The sequence below is a fragment of the Symphalangus syndactylus genome, chromosome 2, assembly GCF_028878055.3.
Source record: "Symphalangus syndactylus isolate Jambi chromosome 2, NHGRI_mSymSyn1-v2.1_pri, whole genome shotgun sequence".
Taxonomy (NCBI): Eukaryota; Metazoa; Chordata; class Mammalia; order Primates; family Hylobatidae; genus Symphalangus; species Symphalangus syndactylus.
Window position 1 is genome coordinate 68425452 of NC_072424.2, and position 12836 is coordinate 68438287.

Below are 12836 nucleotides of genomic sequence, written 5' to 3' on the forward strand. Positions count from 1 at the left end.
CATGTCAACTTCAGTCACCAGTCTGTGTGTCTCCACAAGTTTCCAGATACATAATAAAACTATTTAGGTAAATTCCTTGAAGTCCTTCTGAGTTTGAACACCCTCCACCATTCTCCCTCATGTCAGCACCCTAATAACTACTCTCTAACTTCCAACTCTGTCTTCAATTTTGGCCTTTTATACTCTCCAGGGGATGAGAGGACAAGGGTTTCAAAATCCATTTCCCACCACCTCTTTGCTTGTTCTAAATGAGATTCTGATCTTATTTGGCTCATTTTGGGTGTAGGGATATCTGGGACCTATTTTCATGGAGGCTTAGCAGAAACTGGGACTAAAGTAGCACCACTTTAATGTTCTGGGTCATATACATGTCAGACAAGTGTTCCATATTTCCATCATAGGCTTGATGATAACATCAATAATTGTTTCCATTATTCTCTTCTGCCTTTTGTGGTATTTGCTATATTCTACAATAGTGTTTTTCAATCTTTTTTTCATTATTGTTCTTTTAAGGAGCCTTTTTTAGACATCTTAATACCCCTCCTCAAAGTTTTAGTACCTCAGATACACTGTATATCTATTATTGTATTGTATGTATATTTGTGCTTTATATGTAAAAAGAGTAAGATTTTTTCTCTCCCCAGTTTTTGCCCCCTTTGGAGGTGTTATTGCCTTCATTGAGAATGCATGTACTAGCAGTTTCATTTTTCACATGACACATCACAAAGTACAACAGAGAGCATCTCTTGGTAGCTATCTCAGAAGAGCAGTTAAACATTCCTTTTCAAAATCCCTTGGTAAGTGTACCCTTGAGGGATGGGGAACAGGATGCTTGAGGATACACACAGTCATGCGCTGCATAACGATTTTTTGGTCAATGGACCTCATATGTGACAGTGGTCCTATATGATTATAATGAAGCTGAAAAAATCCTATTGGCTACTGACATTGTAGCCATAGTAATGTCATAGCATGACACATTACTTATAGTGCATTACTTGTGTTTGTGGTCATACTGGTGGAAACAAACTTATGCTGCTAGTCATACAAAAGTATAATACAATTATGTGCAATGCATAATATTGATAATGATAAACAACTGTTACTGGTTTATATAATTACTATACTATACTTTTTAATTGTTATTTTACAGTGTACTCCTACTTCCATAAAAAAACTATAAAACAGCCTCAGGCAGGTCCTTCAGGAGGTATTCCAGAAGAAGGCATTGTTACAAAAGATGACTGCTCCATGCGTGTTATTGCCTCTGAAGACTTTCTGGTGGGACACCAGATGGGACACCACCTCTGATGTGGAGGTGGAAGATAGTGATGTTGGTGATCCTGACGCTGTGTAGGTAGACCTAGGCCAACATGTGTTTGTCTTAGTTTTTAGCCAAAACGTTTAAAAACTAAAAAAAAAAAAAAAAAAAAAAAAAAATTAAACAGAAAAAAGTGTATAGAATAAGGATACAAATAAAATACTTTTGTACAGATGTTCAGTGTGTTTGTGTTTTAAAGCTAAGTGTTATTACAAAAGAGTCAAAAAGTTTTAGAAAATTTAAAAGTTTATGAAGTAAAAGAGTTATAATAAGCTAAGGTTAATTTATTGTTGAAGAAAACTTTTAAAAAATAAATTTAGTGTAACCCAAGAGTACAGTGTTTATTAAGTCTACAGTAGTGTACAGTAATGTTCTAGGCCTTCACATTCACTCACCAGTCACTCACTGGCTCACCCAGAGTAACTTCTAGTCTTGCAAACTCCATTTATGGTGAATGCCCTATATAGGTGTACCTTTTTTTTATCTTTTATATTGTATCGTTACTGTATCTTTTCTATGTTTAGATACACAAATACCACTGTGTTACATTTGCCTGCAGTATTCAGTATAGTAACATGGTTTATACAGGCTTGTAGCCTAGGAACAGGTATACCTGTTATATACATAGGTATACCATATAGCCTAGGTGTATAGTAGGCTATATCATCTTGTAATGATATAAGTATATAATGTTTGTATAAGTACACTCTATGATGCTCACATAATGATGGAATTGCCGATCAACACACTTCTCAAAACTTATCCCTTTAGTTAAGCAATGCATGACTGTGCGTTGTTTAACTTAGACTGAGGGCTCCTGGAAACATGGGCTCTAAGGAGGAGGAGGAGATGCTAACCCGAAGGAAAATCTTAATACTCTTAGGAAGAGCAAAGCAGGGAATGATTTGTGGCTGGTGGGTATGCAACCAGCAAATGCTCATTATTCATATGTTTATTCAGATTGAGCTCTGTGATGGTTAATTTTGTGTCAACTTGATTTGGCTAAGGTATACCCAGCTAGCTGGCAAAACATATCTGGGTGTGTCGGCGAGGGTGTATTTGGAAGAGATTAGCATTTGATTAAGTAGGCTGAGTAAAGAAGATCTGACCTCACCAATGTAGGGAGTCATCATCCCATCATTGAGAGCCCAACAGGACAAAAAGGTAAAGGAAGGATGATTCACTCTGTCTTCTTGAGCTGGGACATCTATTTTCTCTGTATTCAGACATCAGAGATCCTGGGTCTTGGCCTTTGGACTTCAGGACTTAAACCAGTCCTCCCCTCAGGCCTTTAGAGCCCGTCTGAGAGTTACACGCTTGGCTCCCCTGGTTCTCAGGCCTTGGACTGGATTACACTACTGGCTTTCCTTGTTCTCTAGCTTATAGAAAGCAGATGGTGTAACTTCATGGCCTCCAAAATTACATGAGCCAATTTGCATAATAAATCTCCTCATATATATCTTACTGGTTTTGATTCTCCAGAAAGCTCTAACACAAGCTCTATACCTAGAAAGTGCTATTTTTACTGCCTGAGACCCAAACCCACCCAACCCAATTAAATATTATTCTTTCCAGGAATTCAGAAATAGTTTTCTGCTGCACTGTATTCAGAACTGGAGTATGCAGAGGATAGCCAGTCCCTTAGCATTTTAGTGACACTGCTAGAGAGCAGCATTTCTTTAATATATATATTTGTTCTATGTTTCCTACCCTCCATATCTTCATCCTAGGTCTTTGGCATCCCAGGAGAAACTAAGCTGGAACTTAGCCAACTCATGGAGCTACAGGAAGTGTTGGTGTTCCAGTTACCCACAATGTAGCTTTTAAGGGCGAGCATTGCAAAGGTGGAGGCTTCTGGCAAGTGCAGTTCCAAGACATTCTCTGACATCACAGTTAGCTGACATTTCTGTTTGCAGGTAACATTCTCTCCTTTAACCCCGTCCCCATCCAAGCTAGTTATAGGTGACTGTTTTGATGATGTCTGTGTGTTCTGCCGATAAAAATGTCCATTATTTTCTAAACACTTGATATAAGAAAGTACAACTTCTCTCAAAATTTGCTTATATTACAAGACATTTAAACATTATATTTGACAACTAAAGGAGAGCTGTTAAATTTCAACTGTTGTAAATTTTAGAATGGTTATAAAAATGCTTTTTTCATTTACTTTTATGAAGAAAGTTTTTCTTTGATGATGACTATCAAGAATTTGAAGAGATCATCCTTTAAAAGTCTGGATCAGGAATTGATGGTAGTCATTTCAAATATAATATTTTATGTTAAAAATTATATTCATGAAGGAAAGCTTACTAAAATTCTTACTAAAATTTCAAAAAGTCTATTTGATGTTTTATACAAATTTAGTGTTTAACATTGTCTCTAATATATTATATTTTATTTTTCAAAATTATATAATGTAAAAAAAAGCAATGGTTTTTAAAATTAAGCCCTGAATAGATGACTTCAATCCTTTCTAGTTTATCCCAGAGTATCTTACAATATTATCTTTTTTTTTTTTCTTTCTTTCTTATTTTTTTGAGATGGAGTCTCGGGCTGGAGTGCAGTGGTGTGATCTTGTCTCACTGCCACCTCTGCCTCCTGGGTTTAAGCGATTCTCCTGCCTCAGCCTCCTGATTAGCTGGGATTACAGGCATCTGCCACCACACCCGGCTAATTTTTGTATTTTTAGTAGAGACAGGGTTTCACCATGTTGGCCAGGCTGGTCTCGAACTCCTGACCTCAGGTCATCTGCCCGCCTTGGCCTCCCAAAATACTGGGATTAGAAGCGTGACCCACCATGTCTGGCCAATATATCATTTTCCATGTGTGCCATGACATGAAAAAGTTTAGGAAGCACCGAGTTAGGAGGCTGTTGCAGTATTCAAGGCAAGACATAATAGTGGTTTAAACAACATGGATAGTGGCCATAGGGGTTATAGATAAATGGATAAATGGGAGGCATTGAGGAAATAGAATTGGTAGAGTTAGTGATTGGTGGGAGTTAGTGACTGACACTGGAAGTGGGGAAGGAGGTAAAGGGAAGGGCAATATAGAGGAGGATTTCTAGGTTTTTCATTTGTGCAATTCATTGTAGAAAGGGTGCCTTTTACAGGATGCAAGAAGAAGAGCAGGAACAAGGTTAGGGAAGAGGAGAATGAAGAAATAAGTTTTAAACATGTTGAGCTAGAGGTACCAGAGAGTATTATATCAAGTAGGCAATTGATCTTCCAGGAAAAGACAAAGCTAGAGAAACAGATGCTGACCTACTGATGATATTAATAATTAAATTCATGGAAATAGAAAGATGTGTAAAGTGAGACTAGGATTTAAGAAAGAGCTGTAAGGAATAAAATAGTTAAGGAGTGGGTGGAGCTGGAGTAACTACCAAAGAAATTTGTGGAAAATAATTTTTAAAACCTATGATATTGTAGAAACCAAGATGAAAAGGATGTTTGTGTTGAATACTTATAAGAAGTTAAACATGGCCGGGCGTGGTGGCTCACGCCTGTAATCCCAGCACTTTGGGAGGCCGAGGCAGGTAGATCACGAGGTCAGGAGAGCGAGACCATCCTGGCTAACACAGTGAAACCCCATCTCTACTAAAAACACAAAAAATTAGCTGGGCGTGGTGGCGGGCGTTTGTAGTCCCAGCTACTCGGGAGGCTGAGGCAGGAGAATGGTGGGAACCCAGAAGGCAGAGCTTGCAGTGAGCCGAGATTGCGCCACTGCACTCCAGCCTGGGCAACCGAGTGAGACTCCGTCTCAAAAAAAAAAAAAAAAGAAGTTAAACATGAGAAAATCTTGAAAAGGGTCTATTGGGTCTAGGAACTCAGAGGTCATCCATAACCTTGACTAGGGCAGTTTCCAAGATGGGAACAGAAACTAGATGAGTTGGACTGAGTGAGAGATGAGAGAAATGAGGACAGTAATGTGGACAACTTTTTGGGAAATTTGATTGTTAAGGGAAGGCAAAATATAGAACAGTATAAATTAAACGCACATTGCGGCGAGGGAGTTTAGGGCTTTGGCAAGAGTATAGCTGAATGATGGGCCATGGGAGCTAACCTGAAGAGAGGATAAAGAGATAATGGGAGGGTATGATAGTTTGGGAGAAGGTAGAAGGGTCAGTAGGGTGGAGGTTTGCCATGTGATTGAAGAACAGGTGTGGTGAACGTTTCCTGGGCAAACTGGGTGGATCTGGGGTTGTGTTTAGAGAGTGAGACTTTTGAATTTCTGATTTCAAAAGTGGTGCAGTTTCAGGTAAGGGCAACATTCGATCTGAGATACGATTGAGAGAAAAGGAGGGAACTGAGAAGCGCACGAACTGAGACGTCAGGATGTCTGTGAGTCATTCATCTTACTGTCTGCTGTTGGACATTGAGGTTGTTTTTAACACTTCCCCTCCCCCCTTTAAATATCACTGAGATGAACATCCTTGTATTTAAATTTAGTGTTTTTAGGGTATCTTCATGCAAAAGCTATTCTATTTCTTTGCTAATCTGAAAATGCTTCAAGTTTGCTTATGCTTTAGAGAGGGGTGGTAAACTAATCGTAGTTAGGATTTCTGTGCTTTATGTTCAAAGCACAGGTTTTAGAATTCTGATAGAGTTCCTATCTTGATTCTGCCACATATCTTCAATAAATTACTTAAAATTTCAACTTTAGTTTATCTAATACCTACATCAAAGGTTTTGGTGCAGATTAAAAGTGACTGGTTCATAGAAATTACCTATGAAGTAATTGTTAGTTTTCCTTTTTTCCTTCTTGGTGTGGTGATAATGGGAAAAACAGTTCTCCATCACAGATACTAAGGAGACTATTGTCCCATCATAGCTTAGTTGCTAACTGGTATAATATTGGAAAGAAAAGAGAGGCTGGATTGGGGAGATTTGTTGAGGGGAAAAAAGTGTGCTGGTGATTTTTTTATGTATACTCTCTCCACTAGCCCCAATAAGAGGAGTCTCTGCTCTGAGCCACACACTTTAAAATGTCCTTTTATAGCATGTTTCTCATGGGATGAGAGCTCTAGGTACTCAGGACCCTGAAACAGCCCCCAAACAGCCCCAAAGCTACGTGTACCAAGTTTCTTCTCTGGGTCTGTCCTCCGGAGGGCTAGCCAAAGAGTATCTGTGTATGCATGTGTGTGTGAATGGGCTCAGATGGGCAGGTTTGGGAGCCCACATGTGGGTGTGTAAAGGCCCCTTGCAGTGTAGATTGAGCCCAGAGTAGGAGGACAGGGGTATAAATCAGGAGTTGGAGGCTAGCTTTGCTTATACCACTACATTCTGGTGAAAGGGAATATTGTCAAGGTGTTTCCGGAATTGGTGGGTTCTTGGTCTCACTGACTTCAAGAATGAAGCTTCGGACCCTTGTGGTGTTACAGTTCTTAAAGGCGGCATGTCCGGAGTTTGTTTCTTCTGATGTTCAGATGTGTTCAGAGTTTCTTCCTTCTGGTGGGTTTGTGGTCTCGCTGGCTCAGGAGTGAAGCTGCAGACCTTCACAGTGAGTGTTACAGCTCATAAAAGCAGTGTGGACCCAAAGAGTGAGCAGTAGCAAGATTTATTGCAAAGAGTGAAAGAACAAAGCTTCCACAGTGTGGAAGGGGACCCGAATGGGTTGCCGCTACTGGCTCCGGCAGCCTGCTTTTATTCTCTTATCTGGGCCCACCCACATCCTGCTGATTGGTAGAGCCGAGTGGTCTGTTTTGACAGGGCGCTGATTGGTGCGTTTACCATCCCTGAGCTAGACATAAAGGTTCTCCACGTCCCCATCAGATCAGTTAGATACAGTATCGACACAAAGGTTCTCCAAGGCCCCACCAGAGCAGCCAGATACAGAGTGTTGATTGGTGCACTCACAAACCTTGAGCTAGACACAGGGTGCTGATTGGTGTGTTCACAAACCTTGAGCTAGATACAGAGTGCCGATTGGTGTATTTACAATCCTTGAGCTAGACATAAAGGTTCCCCACATCTCCACCAGAGTAGCTAGATACAGAGTGTCGATTGGTGCATTCACAGACTCTGAGCTAGACACAGGGTGCTGATTGGTGTGTTTACAATCCCTGAGCTAGACATAAAGGTTCTCCACGTCTCCACCAGACTCAGGAGCCCAGCTGGCTTCACCCAGTAGATGCTGCACTGGGGCTGCAGGTGGAGCTGCCTGCCAGTCCCACGCCATGCGCTTGCACTCCTCAGCCCTTGGGTGGTCGATGGGACTGGGTGCCGTGCAGCAGGGGGTGGCACTCGGGCGGCACAGGAGCCCACGGAGGGGGTGGGAGGCTCAGGCATGGTGGGCTGCAGGTCTGGAGCCCTGCCCCGCTGGAAGGCAGCTAAGGCCAGGTGAGAAATGGAGCGTAGCGCCAGTGGGCTGGCACTGCTGGGGGACCCAGTACACCCTCCGCAGCCACTGGCCCGGGTGCTAAGTCCCTTATTGCCCGGGGCTGCTCCGACTGCAGGGCCCGCCAAGCCCACGCCCACCCGGAACTCCAGCCGGCCCACAAGCGCTGCGCGCAGCCCCGGTTTCCGCTCGCGCCTCTCCTTCCACACCTCCCTGCAAGCTGAGGGAGCCGGCTGCCGCCTTGGCCAGCCCAGAAAGGCGCTCCCACAGTGCAGCGGTGGGCTGAAGGGCTCCTTAAGTGCCGCCAAAGTGGGAGCCCAGGCGGAGGAGGTGCCAAGAGCGAGCGAGGGCTGTGAGGACTGCCAGCATGCTGTCACCTCTCAAAGGTAGAAGAATGGAATATATTTTATTTACCAGTTTACCTTGATTTACTGCTTATAAATATTTAGGCATATAATATGTGAGCCTCCATTTATACTCTTACCCTGAGCCCCACAGATGTTAGGAGAATGTCTGCTTTTGTAAGTGCTAGATTTCTGTTCCTGTGTACTACTCGTGATTCATAAGTAAGATGTTCCCAGCTTGGATTTGCTATTTCCTAAATTTTCCACAGATGTCTCTACCTTATCATGTAGGTCTCAGCTCAGACAGCACCTCAGAGATAGTGATATTGTCCTCCCTTTGGCTCTCTGTCCCTTCACTTCTATCTATTACTAAGTTTTATTTCTAGCCCTTTACTTATCAACATCATCTTATTTAATTATTTTCTCTCTTGTTTATTTTCTGTCCTTCTACCCCTTACCAGACCCTGCCCATTGGATGTTAGCTGAACTGGGGTGAGAATTATAAGTGTTTAGTAGACAATAACTTTTTAGAAAGTAAATGAGTATCTATATTTCTAAATAAATGCTGTTTACTTTATTTCAGGTGTAAGGATTGGGTTAACCAAATATTTTCTGTAACTGGGGGAAGATTTAATAAATAAATTGATATATAATTGGCATACCAACTATTTGTAATGAAGATTTCTCGAGTATTTGAGGGTTTTGAAAATTCTTCATTCTCCTGGTCAGTTTAAATATCTCTCCAATCTTAATGTTACTAAGTTTTAGGATAGTTTTCCCCCCCTGGATTTTCCAAGGGTAAACTTTAGTTCTTCCCAAATACCTATTTAATTCATTTGAAGAGTTTGCTTGTTGAAAGTTAATAAGGTGTTATTATGGCACTAATAATTACTTTCAGAAATAACTGATATTTTAACCAAAAAATATGTAAAAATAGAATAGACAGATTTTTATTTTCTGAGTTTCTGAGTTAAGCTTTATCATCATGATATACTTCAGCATCGGTTTTTCATGGCAGAAACTTAATCAAATAAGAACATGAGTCAGAAAAAAAAATCTTCATGGAAATAGTGCTCTTCACTACAAAAGTGCATTCACTGAATGTTTTATATCATAGACTAATATGTCACATCGATGTTCTTAGATGACCTTTCTCAGAAGAAACTGCAGAAGCAATTTGGTTTGATTTATGGGAATAAATAAGAGTATTTCATTTCACACAGCCTCAGGGAATCACAAATTAAAACTTTCCACTAAAATGGATGCCATCTACTATTCATTATTTCAACAAACAAACCACTCCACTCTGCTGAAGCTATAATCGGGGTAAGGGATAGTGTAGTCCTTGAAACCTGTGAGGCTGAGAGGGTCTACTTTGCATTCTTGTTTGTTAGCAACCCATTTCACATCTTCCTCCGAGTTCCCCAACACCCCACAGAGCTACTCTCAGTGGCGCAAAGCTCTATTAAGTAAATAGAGGCTCCATATTTAGAAGCCATCTCTGGGAATTCAAAGTGCTCTGAGAGGGAAGTCGGTACTATCAAGATTAAGGTATTAATGAAAAGTTCTGTTAAATTTCTGTTGGGATGCTAATTAATCTTCTAAAAATTGTTAATCAATTCAATTATGTAACACACTTAAACTTTAACACATGATACAGGAAAAGTAACAGGGTCTTTTAATTATGCCCAGAGGCATTCAGAAAGTTAAGGGAAATCGTCTAATGGGAAAAGTGTCCCCAAATGGTGTTTTAGTTGAATCTAAAATATTCACTTGTTTTATTACACTTGACAAGTTTGGGAAATCAATATTTAGTGCTTAGATATCCGAAGAAATATTAGAAGTATTAGAAGAAATTCAGGAAGTGGAATTATGACAACTATTTCTTAATGGAATTTTCTGTCTGAAGTGCAGAAGACAATCTAAGCACAGATTATTAAACTCATGCTTTAGCTTGAATTGTTAAATGAATAAATAATCTGATAAACTTTTAATATTTGAAGCCTGACTAACCATGCTAACTCTAAGTATTGAGCTAAGTGAGCTATGCTATATTCCTATCAATATTAAAATATTTTGTTTTAGTTGTTAATAGGAATTTGAATCATATCAGTTTTGTTAAATATTAAAATGTCAATCCATTTCCAAATATTTTAGTGTGTATGAAACAGCATGTGAAAGTATGTAGTACAGAGCCTAGAAAATATGTGGTTTTCAAAAATGTTAACATGAATGAAATACTATATAGAGGAACAGAAATAAACAACATGATGCAACAACAGTTAGTCACCATTCTATAGATTCTGATCAGTAAGTCTCTGATATGGCAGCATTAGTTTCTATGTCACAAGCCAATCAGAGTTGAGAGCCCTTGAGGTCACATATAGGCAGCAGCATTTATTTTAATAAATAATTTGAATTATTCATTTTGAAGAACTAAAAATTAGTGATTGTATTTTAATCTTCAGCACATTTTCCTATTGTTTAAATGAAGAAAGTTGCCACCTGGGCAACACGGTGAGACCTTGTCTCTACAAAAAAGTAAAAAAATTGAGGCAGGAGGATCGCTTGAACCCAGGAGGTTGAGGCTGCAATGAAATGTGATCATGCCACTGCACTCTTGCCTGTGTAACAGAGTGACAGCTTGCTTCAATCAATCAATCAATCAAGTTGGTGTTAGCTGTTTTGATTTATAATACATTTCTTTTCACTGAAGTTGAAGACTGTTTCCAGTAGAGTTCATGGGGCAGTTACACATTGGTGAGGATACCTTGATCGTGGCTGTAATCTTTGGTTTTGTAAGTTTAATAACTCCATTTTATCAGTTCATTCAAAAGATGATTAGGCTTTTGATTCCTGCTTGCCAGAACTGCTAGTGACCATATGAACTAAAGAGCCAATATAGTATACTAGTCCTGAGTGAGGGGCTGGAGACTGGTTAAGCTGAAGACAATTATAATAGGCTTATGAATAAAAGGAGACTTGAAAAGAGTGGTATATACAGTAGTTCTCCTTCATCCCTGGTTTCACTTTCTGCAGTTTCAGTGACCATATTCAGTCTGCAAATATTCAATGAAAATGCCAGAAATAAACAATTCATACATTTAAAGTTGTGCACTGTTCTAAATAGCATGATGAAATCTTGTGCTGTCACATTCTGTCCTGTCCCTTTGTCTGGGGTATCCATGCTGTAGAAACTACCCACCCGTTAGTCACTCAGCAGCCATCTTGGTTATCAGGTTGAAAAAACAGTATATAGAGTTTGGTACTATGCATGGTTTCAGGCATCCACTAGAGGTCTTGGAACGTTTTCCCCTTGGATAAGGGCAGTCTACTGACAAAAGATACTGGTGTAGTTGTCGGTGAGCTTCTTAATGTCCTAGAAAATTGTGTTATCAACTTGGTCAAGTTATCATTGAGAAGAAAACAGCTAGCTTTGTAACCACAGGAAGACATTTCATTTTAATTATCTCTAAAGCTTCCTTGTATGTAAAGTCACCAAAGCCTACTTGTCTGAAAGCTTAGAGCTGGATTTCCAATTCTAGGCCTCTACAGAAGCTATCAGATGATCATATTTTCCTTTGGGGGCATATTGGAGTTCGTTAAGACAAATGATTAATTGTTATCTTCCTTGTCTAGAGAATGTTTTTTGAATATAGACTTTCCTGGGAAAATAAGAGGTTTTCCTGTTAGCTTATTTGATGAGATAATTATACTTTAGTGTTGCATCACTATGGTTTTCTTAATAGTATTCTCTTTTCTTATCTGATGCCAACTATTCTTAAAATTTGAGTAGGGTAGAAAGATTCTTTGATTTTAGGGAGAAGAAATTAAAGTTGAAATTTATGCAGAGTAAAACGTTTTAAAGAATGCAAGGTCAATTAATCCCTAGAAATGAATCCTCTGGGATGTTTAGGAATGCAGTCTGTACTATAATGAGTGCATCAAATGTAATGGTATACTGCATGACATTAAGTATATAAATAGGTAATTTTGAGAGGATGAAAAATAGCAAATACTATCATTCAGTTTATGTTCGGGTTTTAAACCTCTAAATTTCTTAAACTTTTCTAATAAATACTTCTGGTTTCCTTGATAAATGACAATTGTTTAAGGTTACTATGTCATTATCTTGATCCAAACTTGATGAAATTCACAGCCTAAAGGGAAATTTCATTGTGAGATCAAATTAAGCAATTCTTGATCAATCTAAATGAGAGTAAGTTCTATACCTCCTCACACATTCAGACAATTCAAACGTTTATTAATCAATATAAGCCATCTTCATTAAAAGAAAAACAATAGCATATTCTAATTGACATATGGCATTTATTAAACTAACAAAAATGGAATTGTCTTTGGTTTTAATTTCATGTATTGCTTACCTTAACTCCCCTGCTCAGAATTGATTTCTACTCTTTTCTTCAGCCTAACCAGTCTCTAGCCCCTCACTCATTATCAATTTTAATAAGCCTGGGATGGATCTCCTTTGGAAAACAAAGAATACATTATACCCTGTCTCTAGCTTAATTTATTAAAAAAATAGGCATTATCAGAATTGATAATTTACGTATGATTGAAGCATATTGAACTGGCATAAAAATGATTTCTGAAAGCAACAAAATTAGCTGAAGGACTATGATAAGATGTAAAATCTGCATTACAAATTTAGCCTTGAGTTGTCATTGGATCCTGAGAAAGAATGTGAGAGATTCAGAATATGTAGAGAACAAAAAGTAAGATGAATTTGCTTCTTACATTCAAGATGCTCTTTTACTTGGTTTTTAATTGGCTACATAACTGTGTTTATATTAGGAGAAATTGTTAGTTAA